The following is an 8,072-nucleotide window of genomic DNA, read 5'->3' on the forward strand; positions in this document are numbered from 1 at the left end:
TGCAGTGGTGCGATCTCGGCTCACCGCAAACTCCACCTCCCGGGTTCAAGCAATTCTCCTGCCACCGGGCGCGGTGGCTCACGCCTGTTATCCCAGCACTTTGGGAGGCCGAGGCAAGCGGATCACCAGGTCAGGAGATCGAGACCATCCTGGCTAACACAGTGAAACCCCATCTCTCCTAAAAATACAAAAAATTAGCCAGGCGTGGTGGCGGGCGCCTGTAGTCCCAGCTACTCGGGAGGCTGAGGCAGGAGAATGGCATGAACCCAGGAGGCAGAGCTTGCAGTGAGCCAAGATCACGCCACTGCACTCCAGCTTGGGCAACAGAGCGAGACTCTGTCTCAAAAAAAAAAAAAAAGCAATTATCCTGCCTCAGCCTCCCGAGTAGCTGGGATTACAGGCATGAGCCACCACGCCTGGCTAATTTCGTATTTTTTAGTAGAGACGGGATTTCTCCACATTGGTCAGGCTGGTCTTGAACTCCTGACCTCAGGTGATCCGCCCACCTCTGCCTCCCAAAGTGCTGGGATTACAGGCCTGGGCCATCACGCCCGGCCTAATTTATTTTTTTAGAGATGAGGTTTAGCTATATTGCCCAAGCTGGTTTTGAACTCCTGGGCTCAAGAGATCTTCCTGCCTTGGCTTCTCAAAGTGCTGGGATTACAGGTGTAAGCCACCATGCCTGGCCAGTTTATTACTCATAAAATAGGGGAAATTAGCACGAATTATACATGCATCCTAATCTAGTCCCCAGCCAAGACTTTCCCCCTGAGGTTTATTAGAGCTGAGAGAAAACAGGAAAGGGAACAACTTCCTCCCTAAATCGATGTTGTTAAAGGCCAAGGCTATGCACCATCTAAGTCATCTTGAGGACCAGTGCTTCTCATTGGCCACCTAGAGACACCTTGTAAGACAGTAAAGAAGTCAGTTATGGGCCGGGCGTGGTGGCTCACGCCTGTAATCCCAGCACTTTGGGAGGCCGAGGCGGGGGAATCACGAGGTCAGGAGATCGAGACCATCCTGGCTAACACGGTGAAACCCCGTCTCTACTAAAAAATACAAAAAATTAGCCGGGTGTGGTGGCAGGCGCCTGTAGTCCCAGCTACTCGGAAGGCTGAGGCAGGAGAATGGCATGAACCCGGGAGACGGAACTTGTAGTGAGCCAAGATCGTGCCACTGCACTCCAGCCTGGGCGACAGAGCGAGACTCCGTCTAAAAAAGAAAAAAAGAAGTCAGTTATGGCTGGTCGCAGTGGCTCACACCTGTAATCCCAGCATTTTTGGAGGCCAAGGCAGGTGGATCACGAGGTCAGGAGTTTGAGACCAGCCTGTCCAATATGCTGAAACCCCGTCTCTACTAAAAATACAAAAATTAGCCAGGCATGGTGGCAGGCACCTGTAATCCCAAGTACTCGGGAGGCTGGGGTGGAAGAATCGCTTGAACCCAGGAGACGGAGTTTGGAGTGAGCCAAGATTGTGCCCCTGCACTCCAGCCTGGGCAACAGAATGAGACTCCATCTCAAAAAATACAAATAAAAATAAGCCAGTTATGCTAGGAGGGAGAAGCAGACGTGAAAGGGTGGCAAAGTCAGGCATCAAAGGGGGTCACAGGAGCCAGGGTACAGAAACTGCGGCCACAGGGGACCCTAAAGCTCCAGGGAGCCAAACCTCTTCCCTACTCCCACCCCACCCCAACCCACCCCCATCCCAAGGTCCCTGAGCCCCAGTCCTGGGTGAGAGGTATCATGAAGGTGGTTAAGAATGAAGGTCTTGGGCCTTGGAGCTAGATGGCCTAGATCCAAATCCAGACTCAGCTACCTGTTGGCACGGTGGCCTGGGTTTGTTATTTCACCTTCTGTGCTCAGTTACCCTCTCTGTAAAATGTGGTTAACAACAGCACCTAGCTCATAAGGTTGTTATAGGGTTTCATTGAGCTAATCTAGGTGAGGTGATTAGAATAGTACCTGTCACAGAGTAAGTCTTTAAAAGTGCTGTTTTGTTAGTCTTTAACTTGTTATAAAATAACCCCTCCATGACTGATTTACTTATATCTACAATAAATAAATTGACGCCTACTTAGGTGAGCCCAAGAGAATCTCTTCCCTGCAGACAAAAGTGCTTGCCCAGACTTGAGGGGAAATAGTTTGCCCAGGTTAGGTACAGGCAGAGGGTGACTGGGTGAGGATTTTAATCCAGACTTTCAGCCCTTACGGACTCCAGAATTCTTGATTTTTTTTTTAGACAGAGTTTTGCTCTTGTTGCCAAGGCTGGAGTGCACTAGCGTGATCTCAGCTCACTGCAACCTCTGCCTCCAGGGTTCAAGTGATTCTTTTGCCCTAGCCTCCTGAGTAGCTGGGATTACAGGCGTGCACCACCATGCCCGGCTAATTTTTTTTATTTTTAGTAGAGATGGGGTTTCACTGTGTTGCCCAGGCTGGTCTCAAACTCCTGAGCTCAGGCAATCCACCAGCCTCAGCTTCCCAAAGTGCTAGGACTACAGCACTTTGGGTGTTTACAGCACTTCCAGCCACCGTGTCAGGCCTGATTTTTATATTTTTAGTAGATATGGGGTTTTGCCATGTTGACTAGGCTGGTCTTGAACTCTTGACTCAAGCAATCCACCCACCTTGACTTCCCAAAGTGTTGGGATTATAGGCATAAACCTGGCCAAAATCCCTGATTTTTATCCCATGGACCCATGGAATGTTGCCTGCCCTGTAATTTTTTTTTTTTTTTTTTGAGACAGGGTCTTGCTGTGTTCCCCAGGCTGGAGTGCAGTGGTATGATCACAGCTCATAGCAGCTTCTACCTCTTAGGCTCAAGTAATCCTCCCACCTCAGCCTCCCTGAGTAGCTGGGACCATAGGTGCGTGCCACTATGCCCGGCTACTTTTTTTTTTTTTTTCTGTAAAGACAAGGTCTGGCTATGTTGCCCAGGCTGGTCTCAAACTCCTGGGCGCAGTCCTCCCACCTCAGCTTCCCAAAGTGCTGGGATTACAGGTGTAAACCACTGCACCTGGGCCCTGCCTTATATTTTAAGGGGTCTACTTTCACTCCTGATTTTCAGCTCATGAGCTGAATGAATGAGTGATTTGGTTCATCTCTGCTGAGATTCTGCCCTTCCATGCAGGGAAGCAGCCTGGCCCCAGGTAGGGGGGAAATGTCCTTTACAAACTGCCCAGGGGCTTCGAAGTTGGGACCCATGGTTGGATTTTTTTTGGTGTTTCTTTGAGATGAAGTTTCACTCTTGTTGCCCAGGCTGGAGTGCAATGGACTGATCTCGACTCACTGCAACCTCCACCTCCGGGGTTCGAGCGATTCTCCTGTCTCAGCCTCCTGAGTAGCTGGGATAATAGGAGCCCGCCACCACACCAGGCTAATATTTTGTATGTTTAGTAGAGATAAGGTTTCTCCATGTTGTCAAGGCTGGTCTCGAACTCCTGACCTCAGGTGATCCACCCGCCTCGGCCTCCCAAAGTGCTGGGAATATAGGCGTGAGCCACCGCACCCGGCCTTTCTTAGATGTTAAAACCAAGGTTTGTCCTAAAGATTGCACAGCTTTCCTGAGCCAGGGCTGGGGACTGTTGGGGCAGTGAAGCACCTCTAAATTCTTCTCTGCTTTGCAAGTGTTGACAGCACTTTTATATCCTTTTCTCTAAATCAGAAACAGAGCAGAAACTAGAGCCATCTCATCCTGCCTCTTCCTATCATAGAAAGGAGATGGAGGGAGGCCGGAGAGAGAGAAGGAGAAGCTTATGCCCCCAGTCCCACAGCAAATCACAGGCGGGCAAGACCCCTCTTCCCTGAAGCCCCTGCAGCCTCTCTGCCCCTCTGCTGCTGGAATAGGATACAGCATCTGTGTGATGTTTGCTCTGTGCCAAGCACTGGGCTAGAAACAAGGCCTGTGCTTTTCCAAGTGTGGTCCCCTGACTAGCAGCACCAAAATCACCTGGGAACTTGTTAGAAATGCAAATTCTCAGGCCTGCCCCAGACCTCCTGAATCAGAAACATGAAGGGGGCTGGGCGCGGTGGCTCACACCTGTAGTCCCAGCACTTTGGGAGGCCGAGGGGGGCGGATCACGAGGTCAGGAGATCGAGACCATCCTGGCTAACACGGTGAAACCCCGTCTCTACTAAAAATACAAAAAATTAGCTGGGCGTGGTGGCGGGCGCCTGTAGTCCCAGCTACTCGGAAGGCTGAGGCAGGAGAATGACGTGAACCCGGGAGATGGAACTTGTAGTGAGCCAAGATCGTGCCACTGCACTCCAGCCTGGGCAACAGAGCAAGACTCCGTCTCAAAAAAAAAAAGAAAAAGAAACATGAATGGAGTGGAGACAGCATCTGTTTTCACAATCCTTCCCCAAGGTTCAAATGTGGCATAGTCAAGTTTGAGAACCACTGCTCCAAGCCATAGTAGGCTCAGTCCCGGTGTAACTGAGTGGCTAAAATTGTGGAACCTGGAGCCAGCGGGAACTAGGTGCAAACCTGCCTCCATCACTAACTCTGTGACTCAGGTAAGCTATTGTCTTTGAGCTTTAGTTCTATCAGTGATAAAATGGCCATAATAATAGTGCCCATAAGGTTGTTGTGAGGATTACATGAGACAGCACAAAGCCTGGGGCGTAGTTAGCACTGCCGGGGTAGCCATTATTAGCTAGCTGAGTGATTATTTATTTATTTATTTTATTTTTTATTTTTTTGAGACAGAGTCTTGCTCTGTTGCCCAGGCTGGTTTGCAGTGGCACTATCTCGGCTCACTGCAACCTCTGCCTCCTGGGTTCAAGCAATTTTCCTGCCTCAGCCTCCCGAGTAGCTGGGATTACAAGCGTGCAGCACCACGCCCATATTTTTAGTAGAGACGGGGTTTCACCATGTTGGCCAGGCTAGTCTCGAACTCCTGACCTCACGTGATCTGCCTGCCTCGGTCTCCCAAAGTGCTGGGATTGCAGGCGTGCGCCACCGCACTGACCTCCTCTCCTCATTTTTAATGTCAGTACAATTTTTTACCCCCGCTTTTCACATTAAAAAATGTGGTAAAATATACATAACATAGAATTTGCCATTGTAGCCATTTTTAAGTGTTAATTCAGTGGTATTAATTACACTCGCAATGTAGTACAACAGTCACCACTATTGTACTATATACAACATTGTACTACATCGTGAATGTGAAATGTGTCGTGCTACATTGTGAAAGTTTTTCCAAAACTTTTTTTTTTTTGAGACTGGGTCTCACTCTGTCCTGTCACCCAGGCTGGAGTGTGATCATGGTTCACTGCACCCTCAACCTCCCTGGGCTAGGTGACCCTCCCACCTCAGCCTCTCAAGTAGCTGGGACTATAGGCACACATCACCACACCCAACTAATTTTTGTGTTTTGTTGTTTTTTTTTTTTTTGGCCATGTTGCCCAGGTCTTGAACTCCTGGGCTCAAGCAATCCACCTGCATCGGCCTCCCAAAGCGCTAGGATTACAGGGGTGAGCCACCACGCCCAGCCTTCAAAACATTATCATCACCCAAAACAGAAACTCTGTACCATTAAACAGTAATTCCACACCCCCCTCCAGTATTACCACATTTTTATGATGAGGAAAATGGAGGCACACAGAGACTCCATAAAACAATCAATGTTACACAGCTCGCTAAGCATAGGGGTCGGGATTCAGACTAGGCTATTTGGCTCCAGAGCTTGCTTTCTGAATCACTGTCTTACATTTTTTTCTTTTCTTTTTTCTTTTTTCAGACAGAGTCTCACTCTGTCCCCTAGGCTGGAGTGCAGTGGTGCGATCTTGGCTCACTGCAACTTCCGCCTCCTGGGTTCAAGAGATTCTTGTGCCTCAGCCTCCTGAGTAGCTGGGATTACAGGTGGCTACTACCATGCCTGCCTAATTTTTGTATTTTTAGTACAAATGGGGTTTCGCCACATGGGCCAGGCTGATCTCCAACTCCTGAACTCAGGTGATCTGCCCACCTCAGCTTCCCGAGGTGCTGGGATTACAGGCGTGAGCCGCCATGCCTAGCAGATTTTTTTCCTTAAATCTGAAGCTTTTATTCTTGTTTATTTATTTACTTATTTAGAGATGGAGTCTCACTCTGTCGCCCAGGCTGGAGTGCAGTGGCATGATCTCGGCTCACTGCAACCTCTGCCTCCCAGGTTCAAGCTATTCTTCTGCCTCAGCCTCAGCTTTGTAAACCTAGCCCAAGTAGCTGGGTTTACAAACATGTGCCATCACGCCCGACTAATTTTTATATTTTTGCTAGAGATGGGGTTTCACCATGTTGGACAGGCTGGTCTTGAACTCCTGGCCTCAAGTGATCTGCCCACCTCAGCCTCCCAGAGTGCTGGGATTGCAGGCATGAGCCACCACACCTGGCCTGAATTTTGAGGTTTTTATCTGCTTGGGCCTTGGGTGCAGGCTCCAGTTACTCCAAAGGGGCTGATCTACCTGCCATGCCTTGTGGGGTCTGGTGGGACCTGAAGGGCCACAGGGGTCCTGCCTTGTAGAGCCACTTTGTTTTTCCTCCATGAGATCCACAATCTTGGGAGCCCTGAGGATGTTCCTCCAAATGGGCAGACTATGCCCAGCCACCAGAGCTGGAGAGCAGGATTCTCTCTCCTTCCACTTCTAAAGGGACAGCACTGAAACAAACATGGCCTCTGGAGTCACCTGAGACTGGACTTGAAACCTAGCCTTGGACAAGTTGCTATTCCAATTGTTTCCCAAACTGAAGTTACAGATACCACCACCTACCTTGCAGAGTTGTTGGTAAGAGTAAACGGCAGCCTAGAACTAGCAGGGCCTAGATGAGAGTTAGTTCCCTTCCTAACTTGAGTATCACCTTTTCCTTAAAGCCTTCCCAATTCAATGCTTGCTCCCTCCTCACACCTTTATCCAGCATCCTGTGGAGACCGATCACATTGCCTAGTGCTGCTGCTTTTCCCTGCTGGTTTGTAAATTCAAGTTCAGAGACTCTTTCTAAACTCTGACACACATCAAGGGCTGGGTGTGCTGACACTGACACAGTCCCAGTCCATTGCTTACTGGCTACGTAATCTTTGGTAATTTGACCCATCTCTGCCTCAGTTCCCTCATCTGAAAAGTAGAGAATTGGATTCTCCACTTTATAGGATTGCTGAGAGGTTGAAATGGGCTAATATAGGTGGTGCACTTAAAAATGGAGCTGACATATAGTAGAAGTACTTGGTATTATATGATCCCATGATATAATAAGTCCCCTTCTCTACATCATTTCTTCACCTAATGCTGCCTCACATCTGGGGAAGCGAACAAGGCACCACTAAAAACCAATCCACTGATCTCGGCATCCTATTTATTCTCCTTTTAGAAGGCTTGGCCAGGCACGGTGGCTCACACCTGTAATCCCAGCACTTTGGGAGGCTGAGGCAGGATTGCTTGAACTTAGCAGTTCGAGATCAGCCTGGGTAACATGCCAAAACCCTGTGTCTACAAAAATTAAAAACTAGCCAGGTGTGGTGGTACATGCCTATAATCCCAGCTACTGGGGAGGCTGAGGTGGGAGGATTGCTTGAGCCCAGGATATCGAGGCTGCAGTGAGCTGTGACAGCTCCACTGCACTCCAGCTTGGGCCTTGTGTGAAAAAAAAACAAAAAGAAAAAAGAATAAAGAAATCTTGAGTAAAACTTGGTAGTCTCCCTTCTAATTCTCTATCACTGCTATCATGTAAATTTCCAGGAACCTCCTGGGCCACTTCTAACCGCTAGATGGCTAAGCTACAGAGTGATTATTTCCTTACGCAAGCAAACATCCCAGTCCTCTAATACGGTATTTCCTGGGGCTGGAATATCAACCGGAAGTTATGTGAGGAAGAGCTCTGCCAAAACACTCATTCCAAGGAAGGGACTGGTAAAGTGACAAATTTGCCCAATCCTGTGGCCCTGTTGCAGATCTCATCCACAGGCCGGTCACTCGCTGCTGACTCTATTCTTCTCTGGGCTCTTGGGACGTATAAACATGACTCTATGTAAGAAAACCAGAGGCTGGGCGCAGTTTGCTCATGCCTGTAATCCCAGCACTTTGGGAGACCGAGGCG

This window comes from Pongo abelii, chromosome 16 (genome assembly GCF_028885655.2).
Source record: "Pongo abelii isolate AG06213 chromosome 16, NHGRI_mPonAbe1-v2.0_pri, whole genome shotgun sequence".
NCBI lineage: Eukaryota > Metazoa > Chordata > Mammalia > Primates > Hominidae > Pongo > Pongo abelii.